This window comes from Falco cherrug, chromosome Z (assembly GCF_023634085.1).
Source record: "Falco cherrug isolate bFalChe1 chromosome Z, bFalChe1.pri, whole genome shotgun sequence".
NCBI lineage: Eukaryota > Metazoa > Chordata > Aves > Falconiformes > Falconidae > Falco > Falco cherrug.
In genome coordinates, this window is record NC_073720.1 from 49,487,235 (window position 1) to 49,510,275 (window position 23,041).

At 38.4% G+C, this 23,041-nt stretch overlaps 1 protein-coding gene across 1 annotated transcript in view; it reads right to left on the minus strand.

The window, feature by feature from the left end:
- Positions 1-23,041, minus strand: part of CDC42SE2 (CDC42 small effector 2) — an 84,417-nt gene that overhangs the window by 47,784 nt on the left and 13,592 nt on the right. The window contains exon 3 of the mRNA XM_055698758.1: positions 21,045-21,117. The gene's annotated coding sequence lies outside the window, so the exon portion shown is untranslated. The remainder of the gene's footprint in view (positions 1-21,044; positions 21,118-23,041) is intronic.

A 23,041-nucleotide genomic window follows, 5' to 3' on the forward strand; every position in this document is an offset into this window, starting at 1 on the left:
AGCTTTAAAATAAGTTGTTCATATCTCTAAATGCTAAACAAGTTCATTTCAGCTCCCTGAACTGAAAGCTGCTGACCATAAGCAACTTAAAATGCTTGTCTACTAAATATGAAAGAAACTGTATGCATCTCAGTTCTTAGTCTGTGGCTCACTGTAAGGAAACAAACAGGCCGTGTGAAAAGTGTACTCTGACATCATATAACCACAGGATGACACTATTTGAGCCCTATACAATGAACTTCTAGTTATATTAAATACAGCTATTCAAAATTGTATTCTCATACAACTGACCAAAAATACTCATACAGCAACTCATATAGCATGTAGTTAGAAAATTTAGAAAGTTGTGGATCTGCTCTGTGTTTCTATTCAGGGCAATAAAAATGACTTAAAGAGCACGACATTTTTTGCTCGATTTACCTTCACAGTCACTGGTTTAATTGTTAACCTTCTTGTTGGTAGAAAATGTTTTTAGTACACTAAAACTAAACTTGCAGCAAAGTTACTTGCTTCTCAATTTAACGCAGTTTGAAAAATAGTACTTTCTATCACGCTACCAGGTGTTGAGAAACAGATGTTGCGAACACAAATCACAGTGCTTCTGCTGTCTGAAGTCTTAACTAGGCTCTGATTTCATTAAGCAAAAATTAACAAGCTGTCCAGCTCTCCTTATCAGGCTTGGTTCCCACAACTGACCAGAGTGCTCTATTCTGCATTAGCAAGACTCTACCATAACAGCACAAGACCTTCCCAAAAAATCCTAACACGCCACAAATCCAAACCACTACACCACAATCCTTCCCACCCCGAAGTGAGGGTATTTCATTCTTTAGCTCAAAGCCAGACAGCATTTGCTGCTTACTTCCTATTAGCTTTCAGTTACAGTTATGTTCCTACACTGTGACTTCTGCCTTTGAAAGTCTCCTATCTGTGATTTATATTAAGAACAAACTACCTTATTAACAAGTAAATCAGAAAATCTGTTCTGGAAAGAAAAAAAAAAGCAATGAAGATGCTGGATATGAAACTAGATTAGCCATTTGCCACATGCACTACCTGTCTACGTGCACTACATGTCTACAGAAGAGGTCAGTGCTCAGTTGTCCAAGATATGATCTCATGTGTAATCATCGCACTGCACTTCATCCAGCTGCCATGTGGTGGGCACCCAGGAGGTGCTGAGTGTGGCTGTGTAAGGGAGCTGACTTTCACAAGCAGAGCAGTGGTACCCACACCAGAAAGGATTCTTGAGCAGACTACAGAAAGTAAGTCTGGACTAGCTACCGCAACTTCTGTGTGTAGCCATGACCCAGACTATTAACATAACCTATTATTAATATGGCTGTATCAATATATATTAATCTCTATAATGTTTACATAACATGTATATATTAAAATACTTCAGACAGAGTGAACTAGGAGGATGCTTATAAAGGACTTAGGATTCTGAGCTTTGTGGCCCTAACAAAGACAAGATGCAATTTTGTTGAGGCCTAACCTCAGAGCAAGGCCTCCCCCCCAGCTTCTCACGTGCTCGGTACCTCACCTCCTACATGGGCATCTGTGCGGAAAAGGGGGATTGATCTATGCACAGGTGATAGCTGGGCATCAAGAGCTAGCTCAAATTTTAAGATACTACCTACAGTGCAGTGTATTGTTACCTTGCATGAAGGAATCAAAGCTGTATCATATCAGAACTAAAATAACTTTCCAGATTATTATAACAACAAAAAGTATCTGGACTTAAAAGATCTGTTTTTTCCATCTTCTTTTTCTTGGAACCTTATGCATGAAATGTATTTATGGGTACAGTGCTATTATTAAACATTTACTTACTTGTCAATAACTAGTACATATTACCCCAAGAGAAACTCTGAGCACATGGCCAACTCGGACACTTCTGTGTAACACTTGCTTCAGTTTCACAGGCTCTGTTCCCCTGTGAGGAAAGAGAGGTGCCTTTGCTGAACATAGACACTAATTTCTCATTTAGTTGATGCCAGCTAGAAAGACCCCTGCCTATTAAGTCAATATTTTTAATCACCAAGAGCAATTAAGGCACCAGTGCAGTGTTTTCACCAATGAATGAAAAAATCAAAGTTAAGTTACAAACAATAAACATGAGATCAATTAATCTAGCTTATCAAACACGGCTGGTTTTTATTTGCTTGGTCACACTTTCAGATGATACATGAAAGCATCTTTACAACAACTTTAATTAGAAAAAAAAATTATACCCAAAAGCATAAACTACATCGTTGATTCAACTGGGTAGTTACACTTTCAAAGACAGGTTTGCAAATCAGCAGTTCTGTACTCTGACACCCAGCCTGCAGATCACCTTCCTATTTTAACGCAGATTTAATCAATTTAACCCAAGTTAAATGAGTACATAGCTTAATGTAAAAGTCAGGGAGGGGGAGAGGAAGGCAATTACTAAAAAAAGAGCTAGTGTTTTTTTCTAAATTGTAGAACAGTCTCAGTAGCCAAGTGGTGGCAGTTCCAGCACAAGTCATTCCGTACCAAACTGTACAGAGCATTTGTTAAAAAATATAAAAAGAAAACTCCACACACAAGAAGTCATATCTTGGCAAAGAAATTAACTAATGAATGAGCATATATTTTCCATTCCATTTTTCTTAATGATTCTGTGGGAAAGAAATCAAAAGGCCTTTAATGCATGTAAAAAAACCTGCATTACCAAAAAAAAATAATATTGATTCATTAACCATTTAAAGACCGGGCAAAACCTTTGAGAACTAGTATCAATCAGGTAAAAGAACTGTAACTTTTTTTCCTGAACTTAATATACTGTCAGTATTCTAACACAGGCAATAATTCTTAACCTTGGGCCACAGTGACTTAATTGACATAATTTGTGAGTCAACTTTGTGACAGGATTGTCATAGCAAAAGCTGGTAATATTGCACCATACGGTAATTATACATATGCATCATGCATATACATAAAGATGTTTAAGTATAATCCATTATCATGAATCATATTGCTATTTACCAGGAATTAGTTTTATTTGTTTTTTTTTTTTTTTTTAAAAGACACAATTAGGGAGGCTCATGGCAGGCATAGGCTCTGTCATGAGCACTCTGACTTTGAGGAAGTCTCCTGACCTCTTCCACTTTACGTGTGTGGGAAACTGAGGTATAATGCCAATGCTATTTTATAACTCAAGATAACCAACTTCTTACTCAACCTAGTTCTAAGCACATGCATTTCCACCAATTCATGGATTTCAATATCTGTCTTCTCACAAAGCTAAGACATTGAAACTGCTCTGCAACACTGAAGACAGAAAGCAACACTTAGCCCTGCAAAACTGGCCAACACGTGTTTATTAGGTTTTAGAATTCTGTACGTTCAATCTTTTACTAGGAGCAGGCATTGGAAAGAACAAGATAAAAATATGGCATCCTTTCATATAAAGAAACATACATGCCTCTCACCCAAACTTTTTCTGAACTCTGCTCACAGAACTCTGAAGTCACCATGGTCTGCCTTGAAAAAAACCACTGAATATACACAGCCGACAACATCAATCTCTGACAAATTTTAAAAAACCTTGACACATCCGTCTTGGTATCTGTTTTCACTGCATTCTAGCAATGTAACTATAGTATTCAGACTGTTTCATGATGAAATCACAACATTCTTTTTAAAGGGAATCTTTTCAGTTTTTCAGCTCTGCAGCTCAGAACAAACGTAAGTGGTGTTTTCAGATCTCACAGTAATACAAACAAAATATTGGCTCTCAATTAACCTTATCACTTCAAGAAAAGATTTGTTTTGATCCTTCTTCAAGTGGGAAAGACTGATAGAAAGCTATATTGCAGTGGCTGTATCCACAGGTACTACTGATCTACCAGACATGTGGAATTATGGTATCCATATGGGGAAGAGAATGATACCTATCAGGTTTTATGTACTTTTAGTTGTCTCATTTTCCCTATGTCAACCTTGTCCACTGTATTTATAAAAGCTCTACAGTATACTCAGCAGTATTTTTTTTTATTCCTTTTTTTTGGACAAAACAACACTGTAAAGACTTCTCCAAAATCCTGAATGGGTACAGCAAGTCTGTTCTTTAGGTAAGGTATTAATATATCACATATGAAGTTGTAACACTTACCAGTGATTACTTGCCAGGTACATGCAAAGCACAGATAATCCCAAAAACATGAAAAAAAAAGATTTGCCTTCTTTGCTACAATTAGGCAACAAGACAGGACTCTTAACTGTGCCGAATAGCACCGTGCTTCTTAATGTTTATTAATACATAGGTTTGCATAATTTACTAGAAATTTATATTTTGTTTTGTGATTTTTGTATGACCGAACAGGATTTTAAAATGCCTAATCTTTTTCCAAGATACAGGCTTTATACTTGAGACCACAAATAAAGAGGCAGAAGCCTTGCAGATGAGGCAAGACATACAATAAGCTAAAGAAACTAGAAGCTAAAAAGATAGATTGGAAAGAAAACTGACTTTCTAATGTTGGCCTACAGAAGTTACCTGGAGAAACAATAACATTCTACTTACAGAGGTATTTATTTTCTAGTGCATCACCGTACCAAAAAGCCGCATTTCTCCTCATGATTGTTCTTTGTTTGACTATTCTTTGCCAAGTACTATTAAGTTGGAAGCAGATTCTTATTTTTAATCAGTCAAAACAACAAATATATATAGTTTTGGTTGGTTTGTGGCCATTAATATGCTTCTACAGCTTTGTATTAAGCCCAATTTTCATCATCTTTCGGGGTTTTTTTGTAAACTAAGAGGGAAAAAAACCCTGAAGTTTGAAAATTTGTTGTGTTGACAGCCAAACTGCAGATGGTCTGCTTTAGAACTTCTAGATACCAACAGAAATGATGATAAATGGACTGGTGGTTCTTCCAGTCTGAAGAGGCCTCTACAAAGTTTTTATCTAATATTCTACACAAACAGACATTAAAGTCATAACTGAATGACAACTAAGATCTTTAAACTCTAGTTCTTTTTGTGATCTTTATTTTAAAATAGGCGTTCAAACATCACTTGAAAACAAATTATGGGGAATCCATTAGTACCTTTAGAAAGTTATTCTGCTTACAGCAAGCCAAGTCTTAAAAGTATGCCCCTTCATTTTCATATAATTCAGAGTTATAAAAACACTACCATCCCTCATCCCTCCCCCTTAACTTTTTTCCATCCTTTCTCAAAGAACATTTTCTCCACCTCCTCACTTTTCAAAAGGAAAGGTACAAGTAGCAGTACAAGTAAGCATCTGGATGCTGTGCATGTGGGGGAGATACACATCACTTGCCTTTTACTATTATTTTCATTACATATGATATTCCAAGTAAAGGCATACACTATATTGCTTTCTTTTTCAATATATTAATGAAGCGTTTCTAGAATTTTTCTGTACTTCACAATCTACCTTGACATTTTTGCCATACATATATTCTATTTGGGGTTAGTTGTTTGGTTTTGGTTTGGTTTTTTTTTTTTTTAAATTAAAAAAAAAAATATTCTGTGGTCTTGTCAATATCTAGCTTTTGTAGGATGATCTACCTGGTACAGCTGAAATCTTAAAGGAATACATCTAAGTGACAGAGGAATTGGGAATTTAACAAAAGTGAACCCCAAACCAGTAAACATGTTCCTCCTTAAGCATCCCCTCAAGATACTTGCACTATTATGCTGCTATTAAGGCTGAAACTGATATTAGCTGTAGTTCTGTGCACCTTTCATCTTCCTACCAGTGTTTCAAACAAAGGATGCAATCACCCTCAAGATGCGCCAAGCTGCCAGATACTCAGCCTCTACTGTTTTTGGTATTTGTGCTCCCTCTGTGCTCCCTCCAGTACTGCACTGTGAAGTAAGCATGTTGAATCCTGGGGGCAGTGAGAATAGAAGCCAGAAGTTAGAAAACAAAATAAAGAGAACAAACGAAGTATCCCTTTTGTGCCGAGTCCACCTCTTCCATACAGTGAAGATGAAAAACAGCCCTTCAAAGAGATTTGAACTAGGTGCTTCTTCGTATGGAATCTTTTTACACTTAGGTTCCCAGAAGTTTTGTTGAAAGAGAAGGCCACACTTCATGCTCCTTGTCCTGTATTACCCTCTCCACACTAGCGCAACAAGGTCTTCTGACACTGCCCCTACCTACTTCTTGCCTTCTGCTCCCTCCCTTAAGAAAATCTATACTTCTCTCCTCCATGCACACATACAGCAAGGAAAAAAAAAGATGCACTAAATCTTGCATTTTGTAATGGGCAAAACAGTATCTACTTACAGCAGATGTTAGCAGGGTGAAATAAAATCTTATCACTGCAAGACAGCACAGCTATGAATTTACATTCTTTTTCCCCACAGTGGGCACTTCAGTTCCACTGTCATGTTACCTAACAGCATTTGCTTACCTGCACTGAATGAAAACTTCCAAGTACAAAGACCTAGCTCTAGAAAATGTTTGGGAGGGGTGTAAGGGAAGAAATGAGGTGATTTACAAGAAAACACATTTTAAAACAGTATCAGCAATTGTGGTATGAATCAGAGGCACACCTCCAAGCAATCTCTCTTACATTATTTTAGTTAGTTACCTGCTTGCAAACATGTAAGAAAGGGAAACACAAAACCACACAAAATACTGCCCTCTTTCCAACCTTCTGACCTAAACAAAACCCCTAATGGAAACCTGAAAGATAAACAAGTGTTTTGACCATGGTATTTCTCATGCCAAAAGAATCACTAGACATCTAGTACTTCTGCTGATAAACTTGAAACGTCCTGAATAACAAATATTAAGTACGATACTTGTGCTTTCTCACTATGAAAAGAATGCTGCTGCCACACAGCCTAAGAATCTCTATTAACATAAGCATGAAGACTCAAGTGTTTCTCACATCAATCAAAACAACTTGGCCATTTGAGACAGGGAAATACAGTTCCTTTACTCAAGATCCACCATGGAAGTTTTCCAGACAGCCAACGCAGTCTTTTTGTAACGCACAGGACAAAGCTGTAAGGAAAATGGCAGCAGTAATCATTGTAGGTATTAGTATCCAGGAAGGGCTGCCAGGTTCCTCCAAGACCTCTTTTGTAAACTATGCTGATGAAGACTGCAGAATAAGACACAGACAGTGAAGTGAATTATAAGGCTTAGCTCATGATGGATTTCACATCAGATACTTCCAAGTTTAAGCTTGGGGGGAAAAAAAAAAATACATTTTGCCAGCACCACCTACTCTGTTCTCCACCATCTGTTGTCCTATTCTATTCTCTTGACAGGTAAACTTAGTTAATCAGTTGTTTCTCTTGGCAAATACTTAGTTCCCCAGACCACAAGGTAAAGATATATTCAGAAGGACCATCCTGGTTCCAAGTGTTGTTAGGGAGAAACACAACTAACTGTTAAAATTTCCTAACATACAAATCCACTACCTCTTCTGCTACTGCAATGGTAAGAAAAACCTATGGATACTGGTACATGCTTCCCTTTCAATTAGCCTATGCTCATGTTTTAAACACAGTGGAACTTTGTCCTATGCTGGGATCACAGCAATTTAGACATACAAAGCAGTAAGTAGCACAGCTGCTTCAGTTTCTCTCAAGAACTGCTGTGGCAACTGACCAAGAAACAAATTAAACAGATAAGTTTAGGGAAGACAAAAATAGCCCACATTAGCACAGTGCCTTTTACAAAAGACATAAAATGGCAGAATTCTTCATTTAGAGAGAAGACACGCTTTTTTCTTTGGTCCTATGAAGATTTTTGCCCCTTTTCCCCAGTTACTTTGAACACCTAAGGAGTTTCACAGCCACTGTTGAAAAAGAGACTGCAATAGCTTCTAAGTGTGTATAATTGGTAATATCTTCATGCTGATCTTTACAAACTTTGCGGTGAGCATTCTGTCTGCACACTACGGAACTGCTGGCAAACTCCATTATTGCTGAAAATATAAAGATGTAAAATTCAGTAGAATCCTCTCTGTTCAAGGGGATTAGGGGGAGCGGGGGGAAGGTCTTTTCTGCTTTTCACATTTTGCTTAGTTCTGTTTGGGTTTGATGCCTTTTTTTGGTGGGGTTTTTTTTTTTGGTAAATGATGTAATAACTTTATAGTATTTACTTTGTATAACCCTTTCTAGTGAAAGGGCTGAAGATGAGTCACTACAGTTTTGCTAGAGGGTACAATCAAGTCTGCATGTAGAACTGACTTAAGTAAATCAACTCAAATGAGAAGCAAGCAGCAGCTACTTTGACTACATTGAGAAACATTTGTGACAATTCAGTTTATCACACAAAGCTTCCCTATTTTGAATAAGATCCTATCTTCTCCAATGCCACACAACCATCAGTTTTCTTTTCTGCGAGTGGGGTGGGGGACATTTTCCTTGAATCTGCTGACAAATATATCCTGTATATTTGGAAACAAAAAACCAAAACCACACACCAATTCCTTTGCCTAGGATAACAATTTTTATCTACAAGTTAAGATTAAGGTGTAAGAAGTATGCATTTAGATAAAAGTTACAGTTGCTCTTTAACAAGTTTTTCCATTATGGTTGCTTTTTTGCAAATAAAGGAAAGGCTGTTAAAGGGAATGTCAAGCTTTTTAAACGTGTAACGTTGCTTTCACTAGCAACTTTGGCAAAGAGCACAAGATACAGTTGTTAAATTTAGCATTTAACTACAGCCTCAAATTGTATCCTACCCCAAAACATTTCCCTCATTCTCCCTACCTCTCATAAAAATAGTGTTCTACAAGTGAAGACTCAAGGTGTCTCCAAATATTTAACAGATGCCAGACCTTTCCCTTTGCACTTTAGAGCAAGTCAACAAATACACCTAATGAAGAAACATGTAATTTCTACCTTTCACCTTTATTCCTCTTTTACTGCTCAGGCTTAACACAGAACAAGTGAAGGAAGACACAAAATTAAAAAAAGAAAGCCAAGAAATGAGTGACTCATCCCATCTACAATCAACCTCCAGTAAATCTTGCTTGAACAGTTTAAGTCGATATTGTTCTAGCTTTCCACACAGCTGCTGTACAGGACATTACTGGCTGTATAGCAGTCACAGGAAGGGAATGGGCTCCTGACTTGTGGTTGCCCCAGGTCAGCACATCCTGATCACAGAACATCCAGGAACCATCACATCTGCTTCTCTCTTTGCTCTGGGATCTGACTTACAATCAACTTGTAGCACAGACATTAGAGACTGTGTATAGGAGATATGAAAGTGGAAGAGAAAAACAAAAAAAACCATTTGTACCTGTACTGCAAAAAAAAAAAAAAAGGCTGCTGCATTTGTCAAAATACTGAAAAACAGAACTAAAATAACCAAACTTTCCACATCACCGTTCTTCATGATGGTAACTAGATGATCATGATACAGAACAGCATCTCCACTGGCAAGGTGTACTCGCTTCATAAGTGGATTTGATTTCCCCTTTTCCTCCCCAAAGAGAAGGGGCAATGGCTCTCATGCAACGTTCAGCATAAAGGCTAGATATAGCTGCAATCCTTTCAGTCGCTTCCCCAAAGCCCTCTTTGTCTGCCACTCAGCCACAGATCATTTGGTTTAAGGTATTCATTATTCAGTCTCTTCCTCAAACAAACGCCCCCTCTCTCCCAGACGTGCAGCCAGAACTGTGGCTCATGAATCACCATCCACAGCTAGGTAATTAATGAAGCCTATTGTATTCACATCAGTACCGTTATCCCAATTCATTCACAGGACTTCCCATGCAAATAGACTGGATTGCCTTATCTTACAAATGAAACATTTAACATTAATTTCTCTAGAAAACATGTAGCACAATAAGCACAACTTAGAAGCACCAATGAAAATCTTGCAAACAGTCCTGTGATATATATAAATTTCTTACAATAAATTAATTTCTCAAATCACTGCTTCTTTAAGGATTTTTTGCATCTATACTAAAAAAATCAGCTTGAACTGAATTCCTTCATGCTCTTTATATCAAACAGCACTGTGAATGCTCCAGGAAATACACTATGGAGTTAAGACTCTAAAAATCACATCCACCCAAAAAAAAAAAAAAATCAGATTTTTTTACTACTTGTTATGAGAACAGACTTACAGCGTTATGTTCAACGACACAGGCAGAGTTAAAAGTAACAAAGACACAGGCAAGTCTTAAGTCATTGATTTACCTATGTATTAAAAAACACATAGACAGATCTCAGTCTAAGAGTTAAAATTAAAAAACAGGAAGAAAAAAATCCCTAGCAAGAACAACAGGCACACACAGGTTCTTCTAAATACTGTGCTACTGGTTTCATTTGCTCATCTTCAAAAGTGGCCACCCTCCATTGGGAAGCTGCCCTCATTCTTTTCTCCAGGCCCTTGTTGCTAGGGGTGCAGCTGCACTGCCGGTTCCTCTTGAAGCACATGTCTTTGGATGGGGGCACAAAGGGTTTCATTATCTGCTCCTCTGAGCAGGCGCAGCACCAGCAGAATAGAGCATTCCCCCCTTTTCCCCCACCAGAAAGCAGGCAGGCAACCTGCCCCTGACCCATTGTGACCATTTACACATGAAGAGCTGCAGAAGGCACCGGGTGGCCCTTGCTAAGCTGCAAAGCCACCACCACAGGTTGCTCCCCCCCAGGGAAGGGTCTTTATTTACACCATTTAAAAGATTTAGTCATCTTTACTCACAACTTGATGGGAAGGTCATGCTGCAGTTTGACTTAAGAACTAGTGAGATGAGATTTGTGGGTTGGTTTGTTTTGTTGTTCTTTTTTTAAAACCAGTAAGAACAGTCTCCGAGTATTTCTAATCTTCTAGAAAGAGTTATGTTTTGAAGTCCTGGCCTTCTCCGTAATGGATCCATATCCAGAGGGATATGGGCAGTGTTTCCATTCAGAAAATTTAGCAAAATACATTTTTTAAAAATTCATAATAACTTTTGTTTCTTGAACTGGTTTTGGTACCATCTTGCTTGTAAATGCCACCATATGGGCAGCAATTTCCTATAAAGAAGTAGTTTAGCATTCCTAGTGTCAGAGGAAAGAAAACAGGCAAAACCAATTGGTTTTCACTTTGAACTTTCTTCCTCAGGGCAAAAAAAATCATTGTTGAACAGCAGAAAATGAATAGAGGAAGAAATTAACTTTCCATGAGAACCTTAAGCATCACTGCATAACAACTCCTAAAACATGGGGTTTGAGGCTATGTGCAAATAAGCAGTTTACAACAGAAACTGAGAAAACATATTTCATAGAAAGCAACGTGAAGTGATCATTAGTTTTATACTAGTAAGCATATGCAGAGAGTACATGGGTGCAAAAGCATTCTGACATGGGGAGTCAGACTATTACACAACAAGAGGTGGAGAGGAAATCAGTTTTTCTAGGCCTTAACTAAAGGTCAGACTAGTTTTTCACTTAATGTTACCAGATCAGCAGTCCTATACCTGAAGGTCTGCCTCCTAGCAACAGTGGAAGTGACATGCGGGATTTGTGCCAGCTCTGAGGAACCCAAGCCTCCACAGAAGGTAATAGGAATCGCAGCATTTGCTGTCCGTAAGATTACCAGAGCATAGTGGCAAGGTTATCTAACACTAGACAGAAATATGATATTTTACCCCTGTGTTGATACAGGACACATGCAGATGGTCTAGTCTATTTCATGGTAACCTTTTGAGAAACAGCTTAGGGCCACCAACGATGATGATGACGGGACACAGGACATAGACACTCAGAAGTTTAAACAATGATCCTGAAGAATACAGTTGGTATTATTCAAGGACCATGACTCAAATACTTCTAGTGCAACAGAAAGGTAATTGTTCTTCTAATCCAGATACCTACAGTTGTGGGCTTTCTTCCACATGAATATCTCATAAATGTTTAAAGTAGGAATACAAGAAGTAAATGTGCCATGCTAATTTGTAATTTGTATTTCAATACTTGATTTGACCTGGTCTTTTACCTAGCCTGATCTCATACCTCTCTCCATTTCCTGTTGTATAGCTCTGTAATTGGGATGGTAGAACAACTGGTAGGAAGAACCTCAATTTCTGTGTTAAAGATACACATTCGCTAGAGCCCAAGAAAAAAAAAAAGCAACAAATGAAAACCACAAACCAACACATGTGTTTCACATTAGGGTGCACTCAAGCCAGCAGTACAAGAATAAAGAGGGATAAGAGTCAGAGTGATAGGGTAACACATAGTGGTGCTGAAAAAGCCATAATTCTTGAACATGCAATGTAAAGAATAACAGTGAAACTTGTCAAAAGAGCAACTCTGCTTTTTATGTCACCAGTACATTCATTTTTGAACACTTGAATTTAACTAGTATGTGTGTACATTTTTATATATGCATCTCTCATGCATTCCAATTGCTTTAGTGAGATGTGCACAAAGCTATCACTCTTGAGACTAAGATCTCAAAACACATGCTGATTTAACTTGCTTTGTAACACACTGATACACTACACAGTTGCAAAATTTAGACAGTGCTGGTAACACCAGTAACAATAGTCAGTGCGTACTGGTCATCAGCCTTCACTCATTAATTCCATATTGATACTTTGATGGAGAAAGAGAAAGTGTTTGGGATTTTTGCAGAAGTTCTGAAAACAATAGTCTAAAATACTTTATTCCACTTCTTAATGGATACCGTACTTTACTGCAATATCTCAAAACTGAAGTACTTTCTAAAATGCACAAATACTAATAGCAGAACAACAAAATAGTGAAAAGCCTTTCAGAAGGTCTTCTGAGAAGTTACTGCTCTTAATTAGAGAAGAAATGCATTTCTTCTTTTTGTAACTGATTGCTACTAAAACTTACTTAACATGTCCTCAGAATATAACCAGTTTCTGCAAAACAAGCTGTTATTTCTGGGTGTATGTGAATGTATCTTCCTTCTAGAGGATTCTCAGCTATCTGAAAAAAGGCAGTGAAACAAACAAAAAACCACTTCCACACTCGAGTTCAAGTTGAACGACCAAATTCATAATAGCTGCAGTGCTTCTCTACTGTAGAAGCTTCCGGTAAGTAAATGCTATGTGACTTTCTTAAATCTATATGGAAACGAAAGTACATCAGTCTCTAGAGGCTGGAATGAGCACATGCTTTTTTCACAGTTTGTTTTGGGACATATAACAAAGTCAGAGTTTTCTGCCAAAAAGCTTTACATCTGTGAATTTGATGCCTATTTACAAGGGGTTACTAGCCATAGCAATGCAATACATTAAAGTTAACCAAGAACATCCAAAAACCTCCACTACTACATTAGTAACATACACCAAATGTCCTTAAATGGCACTAGAGTCAGTTTTTGCAGAGCTAGCAACTTTTTCCAAGTGTTTTAAACAGAAGTAGTTACAGTTTTCTCCCGTGACACCCCATGAAGGATTTAATAATGTAACATTATCCAGCAGCCTTCAGATTCTGGGTTCAGCTAACAGTATCACCACAGCAGTTCAGTTATGACCAAGCAGTTACTTTGAGATGCAGGCAGCTGAAAGGAACAGGAAGACACCGAAAGGTAACAGGGAAAGTTAGTGTTATATTGGGGGAAGGAGAAAGACAGAGAGAAAGCAAGGCAGAGCAGAGGAAAAGAAACTATACTCATGAAACAGGCCTGAAGTTTATAAACTATATAAAAAAACTGGGAGGGAGATTTGTTTGTTTTTAACAAACAAAAAGTTGATGGGGGGGTGGGGGGGAAAGGCCAGCAGTAAAAATACTTGCTATTACATCACAACAGATAACCCACTTGCACAAAGAAGCTTTGCTAAAATACACGTAAATACCCAGAGGCAAAGATAGTGCAGAAGATAATGGAAGAGGTAGATGGGAGTAGAAGAAAGAGGGTACAGAAACAAAGGAAACATTGTATTTATGAGACAGCACTTGTTGACAATAATTTTCTAGGCTGTCTTATCTAAGGGTAAATAATGAAATTTTGACACAGTGTATCATGTCTTTCTTCCACAGCAACTCTTGTTAACAATGAGAAGTGTCAGCAATCTTCCACGAGTTTGTTTTTCCTACAATAGACAAATCAAGTAATGATAATATCTGTGTACAAACTAGTCTGGGGATCTGCACTTTAAAGTAAGCTGGGACTACAGAGATACATGTTGCAGTACAGCTTTTCATTTACTTGTTTAAGTCACAGTCCATTGAAAGGCAGAAAACATTTAATACAGCAGCACCCCAGTCTCTTGTGACATCTCAGGTTAGGATCCTTATGTTAAAAGCATCCCAAAACACAGCTGGAAAGTTAGGTAGCTTGATTTTGAGAAATGGCAAGTACCCAACAGTTTCCATTCAAAGTCTGACAGTTTTTTTGAGAAACAGGTGCTACTCAACTACAGATTTGGCTCTCCGTTTTATGAATCGAACAATTCGTCTGGCATCCCAGCCCTCCCTAATTAATTACAATGCTTCTCCATGCCTCCACTCCTTCTTCTGCATAAGGAAATTAACATATTTTCATAGACACATATATCAAATACCTTCTCTTAAAGAAGAATGCATGGGTCATAGTTATTTCACATTTCCACCTCCCCACAACAGCATTTTCCACAACAACACTGGCATTAAATTGAAAAGACTACTCTTAAAAGGGGGGCAAGACTGGCATTACCATCCTCATTTTTAATTCACTCATATTAACTAAAAAGCAAACAAAAACCCCAGTGAAGCCACTGCAACTCCCCCACCGCTACTTTCCTGCCTAAGTCAATTCAAAGGCAGCACTCCTCTTCTGCCAGTCAATGGGATTTAAGGGAGCTTGAGGCCACTCTTCCAGTTCTTCAGAATCCTGCACCAAGGAGTCAACATGCTCACGATGTGCAAATGCCGTTCAGCCTCCAAACACGATTCATACTTAAGGCTGGTTGACCCAACTTGAGTGGCAGAATAACTGCTGAAAAATACTTGAAGTCTAACAAACCAGCCTCAAAAGAACGGTTGGCCAGGCACAGGGCAGCCAGCCAGGAACAGATCTACCATGTAACAGCAATAATGGAAATACTGGTCTGCTTATCCTTCCCCTCAGTCTACTCAGCAACAGGTAACATTCCTGGTAGGAAAAATAACTGGGAATCAATAAAGGCTAGAAGGATTAAAGATTGATATACATTCCAACACAGAGAAAGACTGAAAGACAAGATGTGTTCTGAATTTCCTCATTCAAAAGAGGAAAACTGATTCTTAGAAAAATGCTGCAGTTACTACCTGATGCTTAAGGAGGCTGGAGCAGCAAGAAGTTACTTTGTCCATTATATTTTAAAAAGTAAATGGCATCACAGAATGGCGTCTGCTGAGAAGCCTACTACGATTTGAATGAAGCATACCCAAGGAACTATAACAGTCTCTCTTTGACACAGGGCAGTATCCCTAATGGCTCAACCAAACTGCAGCAATATTGGACACGAGTAAACAAAGCAAACTATGTGTCTGTGAAACTACAGAATGGAGGCAAGGCATCTGTGAAACCTACATGTCCAAACCTGTATTGTTAGTTAGAATGTTAGTAAGATTTTCAGGATAGTACGTTGAAACTATGTGCCAAAGTCCTGAATAAATGCTTACTGGAACACATCCCTCCTTCAAGGGACATATAGCTTGAAGTGCTTTTCCTATTAAGGGAATACCCAGTAAGCTGTATGTAATGTTAAAAAACAAAGTTAGAAAATGATCTATTCTGTGTCCTTCAGCATGTTGTAGCAACCGTTGGTCCAAAAGAAGACACCTGAGTGGAAAAGTATTTTCTGTGGCAAAGACAAATCTGAAAGTTAAACTCGGCCATTAGCAAAAGTCTGTTACTTAGTCTTTCCTTCTCGATACTAGATTATTAATATAGGAGAGGATATTATCCTTTTCCTTCTTTTGAAGAAAATGGGACAGTTGCTGTGGTTAGAAGTTTCACCTGGAATTCAAGAACAAGATGTAGATATGGTAAGGGAAACAGATCTGCTCCACTTGTGTTCACTTTTGCACCCAGCCTGCTGTACAGATCAAATTATTATAGACTTCATATGAGCTCTTCTCTGCCTCTGAGCTACATAACTTACTGGACTTCCAGTACCTGAAGTCACTTTGTGCTGTAGAATAGGGTTCCTTAATTATTTGGTACCTATAGCAACCAAATTTGACTGTGTAACACATGCACATTGGTCTGGTAGCTTTTCTGAATGGATAGGTATTGCACATTGAAGGGTAAATACGAATCTGATGTACAGAAGTCAGACAGTAAGCACTAAATTTGTGACAAGGACTACCAACACTCAGCTGGCGCTCTCCCAGAAAACAGGATCCCAACATTTAAGTAGTCCCTGGTCATTTGTCCTTGGCATCCTCACTGCAAGACAGCACTTAGGACGCAAGTGTTAGGTATAACATGGGGTTTGGGCATTTTCTGGGGAGACATGATTATTCATGTTGGTAGGAGCCAGAATTAGGCTCTTAGGCTTTGTGCCTTAATTACAAAATGGCAGGGGTTTTTTTCCTGCATAAAATCACATACAAAACCAAAAAATATGATTGCAAAATACAGTGCATGTAAGAGGACAGGAAGCATGTACAGGTTTTTCAGGATGCCATATTTCACTGTACATAAGATTAGCCAATTTAAGGAAAAGATTAAAGCATGTAACTACTTCCAGAAAGAAAAAAAAATATCTTACAGAACAGAACTACCCAATCTGTTAGAGATACTTTAAATATCATTATAAAGAACATTCTGTAGCTAGTTAGAAGCCTAAATATAAAACCTTAAAAACTGAAAAATCTCTTAGGGTATATATTGAATATTTCAAACTACAGTAACTGAACATCATGAAGGTGTACCTTCTAGCATCAACTCTTTGCGGGCCTTGTGCCTTCCTTCCCTTCCCCATTACACTGCAGGACAGCTTACTCAAAGGAGGACAAACGAGTTTAAGTGTCTAATTTAGACATCAACCAATATTCCTAACATTCTCTTAGCCCACTTTTTGTTTACTGTTCTCTTCACATAGACAGGTGTAATGAAAGTTAGCTTCCATGACAGCAATTCTCTTATTGACGGTCTTCAATTCCTACCTTCCCTCTGGTTTATAGTTTCCATTGGCACAAAGCTTCAGTGACTTTGTTCCTCATCTTCCACCTTACTGTGAAAAGTGACAGCAAAAGTTGTGCTGTGGACTTCTGCATTAATTGTTCAATTGCAACAGCTGTGTTCTACTTCAAAATGCAAACAAAATGCATCATGGAAAAAAAGCAAAACTGTTTCTGAAGACAGACCTATGTAAGAAGCTGAACCAGTCACACAATCTAGCTGCACACCAGTGATTTGACCCAATTTTAACAATGAAAGAAGTGGAGGACAGTCAGAAACACAGCTGGTGCAAGAGACAACAGTAACGAAGTGTGACTATTTGTACAACTGGCCATCTCAAATGCAGTAACAGAAGAGCACACTTTTGCACCTGTGTTACTTCAGAGTTATTCTACAGGATTAATGCAGTGATCAGAACTCAGGAGCTGCGGGTAGAATTTAAAGCTAAACTGACCAACAAAAGTCCTTCATTAAACAAAATGTTGAAATCCAACATCTTACGTGATTTTTTGTCCTTTGCCCTTGAAATGAACAGCACATCAAATTCCAACTAAATAAGTGAACTAAAACTTCCCTTTTTGCCATTGTTCCAACTTCACAAATCGATTATTAAATTGACACCTATAGTCATACAGATTTGATGAAAGTATGTAGGGAAGTGTTTTGACTTCACCCACCACATAAAACTAAAATCAATTAAAATCTTACTTAGAAAAGATGGTCCATAAACCAAATCTGAAAATCACTTACTACAAAAGCAAGGTAATAGAAAAGACGTATTTCAGATTTTGAAGATAGGCAGGCTTTTCTGTGGTGGTGTCCGAACATGACCACAACACATTCTGCTAACGTTTTAGGCTGGGACTTCTGGCTGTAAGAGTGTAGTACAAAAGTGTTGCAGAAGTTTTTAGTGCTAGACAGGAAAGGAGTAAGAACTTTCTTGACAAACTGAAGTTATTTACTGGTGTAAAAGCATTTATAAAACATTCACTACCATTTTGAAACCACCTCCATAAGGGAGAAAAGGAAATTTTTCCACCTTTCCCCCTGTCCCCAGCCAAGTATTCTAGAACTTTAGTGAATTAAGTGACAAGTAGCAATACTAGAATAGAAGAGTTAAGGAAAACACACTTTTATCTTTTCTTTCAGATTATCCTGGATTTGCATAAGCAGTTGGAAAGTATAAGTATCAGAGTATCACGAGATCAGATGAGGAATATACTATGATGAAGAGCCACAAGCCTTAATGCCTTCTCCTTCACATGACTGAAAGTATATCCATCCACCATGTAGTCAAAGTCATGCAACAAGGAACATGAAGGAAGATGCAAATCCAGCCACACAACTGCAGAGGGAAAAGAGAGGAAAAAGTTGCAGGGTTCTAACTAAAGAGGCAGCAGGGCATGGCCCCGGTGCACTGCCCTGCATCACTGTCTTACAAACTGTCAGTTTGAACCTCAAAACGCTTAAGATAAATGAAGAAAAATATCAGGACATTAAGAAGGGTTGGTTTTGGCTGGAATAGGACATACTGAAAGATGTCATGGAGATTTTACACTCACCAGTTTCATAGCTGCCAGTGAGGCAAGTCAGGAAGGCTGTACTTCCTGACCTGTGACTGAAGCTTCCTGCAGACACTCCTGGAGCAAGAACTGAAAGGGCAGCCAACAGGCTGGGAACACCCATCACACTTCACTTGTTTCTGGCACAAGAATGAAATACACACATTTTTGCACTGTGGAGTTCTCTGTGCTCCCTGCCTCCCCCTGCTCCAGGGGGGATCCCCACTGACTGACATCAGTGCTCCAGGAGAAGTCCTGAACCTCATCCATTCAGTCTTCCTGCATCAGATCTCATCCATGCCCATGCCCTCCTCCTGCTGCTTGCAGTACAGTCCTTATTCTCCACTGGTAGTATATATTCCTCCTCTTTTCCTATCAGTCTTCTTCAGTCATCACCATCTTTGTACTGCCCTTATCACCCCTACATCTGCTACCCAACTGCCTGCCTTCTCTTCACCCCCTCCCATCCACCTCCACATAGTGGGTTTTTTGGTTGTCAGGCTATATGGGGTTGGCAGGTTTTTTTTTTATTATTTTAAAATTACCTGATTGAGTTAGCATTTCCTCGTCTCTCCCTGCTCCTGAGAGTTTGAAGGGCAGAGATTCCCCATCCCCGCCCCTCATTCTCATTCTGCAATGAAATGCTTTTCCACAGGGTGGGTATATGAAAGTCTGGGGATGCTCCTGAGGCATAGCAGCAAGAAGCAGGCCAGAGGGGGAACCGCAGGGCTTGCAGGGGAGGCTGCAGCTCCTGCTCCCACTTTGGGATGCCACTGACTTCCAGTTTCACATGCTAATAACAAAACCATCTCTTTGTCACATACTTCTCCAGGGTAAATTCCTGTGCAAACTCTTCCTTCCCCAGGCTCTCTGGCAGAAAGATTTTACAAGTAATAGTGAAATTAGAGCTGGGAAAAAAAAGCAGGTGCATTCTTAGAAAGGAAGTCCGCAACATGAAAGGTAAGCCCAAACATGTCTGGTATTGTCAGGCAGTCGTATTGAGAACACTTTGGAGTTGTCAAAGGAACATGGGGGAAGGGAGAGAGAAAGGAGGAAACAGAAAACGTAGTTTTAGCTATTTACCAGTATTTAAATGATATTCAGCATACTTTGAGTGTTTTTAGAATAAAGCATCAAGTCTGACTGCTACTTGAATTACATATTTCATGAATGGTGCTCAGAAGGTAAAATAGAAAGATATTTATTAGGTAGTACCCGAGACATTAAACAGTGTTTTGCAGGCTTTGCTCTCAATGCAGAGAATTGCACAATGTGTTCCACAAGCCACACCTCTTTCCGAGGGAGCAGAATGTGTAAGAGACTTTTATGCACATTTCCTAAAGTACTGTTACCTAACAGAATCCTTCTCCACAGTTCATTTGGATTTTTAGACAGTAAAACAGGGAACAGTAAAAGAACACACTGAAGTAGAATTTACAAGCTTCTAAATTTAAAGCTGCTGTACAGAACTGAGCTCATAAGAAACCAGCAATAATTTCAGTGTTTAGTTGTTCCCTCATTACTCATGTAATCCACAGAAATTAAACCTACATAAACGCGCTGCAATCATATTACTTACTGAAGCTGAATAGGAATAAATCTATCCCAGAATTTTGCTGGAGGCAAATTCAGCTGACTAAAGCCACTGGTCATTCATTTACATTATTTAACACCACACCAAAGCACATAAACTTGATGGGACATAGAAAGTAATAAAGACAAGTTGGATAGGTCCTTCAAAACTCAGCAAACCACAATAAACAATAGCATATGATACTAAATTACAATTGTTTATTTGTTAAAGTCATGAAAGGTATCACACAAAGAACACCAAAGGAGTTTTGACATCTTACTGAAGAACTAGGTATTGGAGATCGATTTAGAAGCCTTACTTTGCATAAAGGAATAGGAATGCGAAACTGACAAAGTAATTAGCAAATCTACTGAGAATATACTTTGGTAAGAAAATTAGGGAAGGACCTCTAGATAAAAGTATATGTGACCGAACATACCACAAATACCAGAGTCTGTTGGGGCAACAAGACAATTTAATGGTGTCAAAAATAATTTGTTAAATTAATTGAGGGTCACAAAGTACTTGGACCTCCTGTCAAAGTCAGTCTGAATTAGATATGAATATTAATCAATCTGTTTTTATTAGGAGCACAAAAGACATTTGCATAGCATAGTTCTTCTGGACTTCTCACCAGGGGCTCACTTGAAACGCTTCTTAGAATTCATGAGAAAAGCCATGAAACCAGACCCAATCTACTTAAGGTTAAAATCCCTATTGTGCTTTGACGATTTTGGTACCACAATGAATATCCACAGGTCTGTCACCTATGTTTCCCTCAACATTTAAAGTTAAAAGTAAACTTAGAGTATTGCCTACCTGAATTTCAGAACTTCCGTTACTCTGGTCCTTTCTTTAAGCAGCAAGTTATTCACTGAAGAGATCCCCAATTCTAGAGATCAAAGAAGGAGGGAAAAAATGGTATAAGTAACTATATATTACAGCTCCTAATGCAAATATAACACAGAACAAAGTAACTTCACGTTAGCATGAAGAAAACAGCTACCAACAACAGTCAGGAGTTTCTCCAACTCTTCTGCCTTGCAGAGCACCACATATGTCAGAACGGCTCAGCTGCTGTCATTTGTGAATGAATTCAAGAATTAGAGGCTACCTTGTTCACTGCAGCGTTCGAAGAAAACTTCACTGACTTTTGCACTCTCAGGTACTCTTTATTCTTATCCTAAGGTTTACACACTGTTTAAAAAATATACATATAATTTGTGTATATATATATATGACATAGTTAAAGGAAATAAAAAAGGAGCATGGATTCAAAAGTATAACTACTCAGTTGGCTGCTCCCTTTGCTGGGGTCAAATGTTACTATTAGGAGGGGGTGGTGGAGAGGCCCTAAACCAGATATATATTCCACCATTTTTGTGTGCAAGATTAGTTAGATAATCCTTTCTACTGATCAGTCTTCAGATCACTAGCAATACTAGGTAGTTCAGGAAATAACTAGTTTGTACTAAGTACCCAATAATAATGTGGAACTTGACAGTTAAGTCTCATGACATGTGTGAGGTTTAGCAAACAAGTTTGTTATTGAATTATTGTCCATGACATCTGCTAGCAGGTTCAGCAGTTCTCAGTAAAAGGAAGGGCAGATTACAAGTACTGCAGGCAATAACAGAAAGGAAACACATTCGTAAGAGCTGGCTCTGAGCAAAGAGAAGAATCACTGCTCTAGAATCTGCTGTTGAAGTAACTGCAGATTATTTACTGGTGCTAAACCTGTATTTGAAAAAAAAAAAAAACCAAACAAAAACACACACAAAAACCACCAGAACACCCCTGTATTGAGAGAGCATCCACTGTAACGACAAACTGCCATGACAGAATTCATGTATCAGAAATTGGCTTCAAAACAGATGAAATCAGTAAGGAAAGCTGAAAACTCCAAACAATCCAGTTCACACTCCAAATGTTCATATAAAATAAGGTAAAAGTAGTAGTAAATTAAGTTTGATGCCTTTCCTATGTTAGGAAAATGTTAGGGTAATGTTTTGCAGATTTTATTTAAAACAAAACCAAACAACAAACCACCATCCCCTCTTCTACACTTGAGCTTCCTGGTATTTTGTCTTTCATGCCACATGGCAAGACATTCGCTTGCCAACTTTCACTGGAGGCTTGTTTGTCATACTTTAGCCCTTCCTTGCTCACAAACTAGGGAACTAAGTCTTCTATTCTTTTACTCAGACTGACATAAGCTAGATTTAAAAAGTGTCATTAAGGAATTTTTATCTTTACCCCTGTAGTTTTCAGAAAAAATGTCACAAAATTTATGGACAAAGAACAGAGGTAGATGACAGCAGGTAAAACAGACAACAAATGAAGAAAAATAGTAAATCAAGAGAAGAATGCTGGGGAGGAAAAGAGGGAAGTGGGGGAAACCTGTCTGGGCAGTGTCACAAGTCAAGAGACAGAAAGCTTTGATCACTGTTTTTGTTAGGCTACAAATCTGGGTGGTCAAAAAAGAAACACTTCACAACAGTGGATTACTAAGAGGAACAGTATTAGGAATTGGCTATAACCGCCTTCGTGAAAGTAATGTTTGATGATTGCATAGCCCTGACAGCGACACAAGAAGAGTCTGTGGGAAGACCGAGACCAGTCTCCTCCCTTTGCCTAAGAAGTCAGACAACAGTTTTTTAGTTTGTTTATCTTTACTTACCTCAGAATAATGAAGGGGAGACAAAAATGAACTTGAATTGACAGAAAAATAAGCTTGACATACTATATAAAAGGTGTAGAGTTACTGGATGAAGGGCTAGCAAGCTACAGCTCCCAAAGATGGGACACCTAGTCAG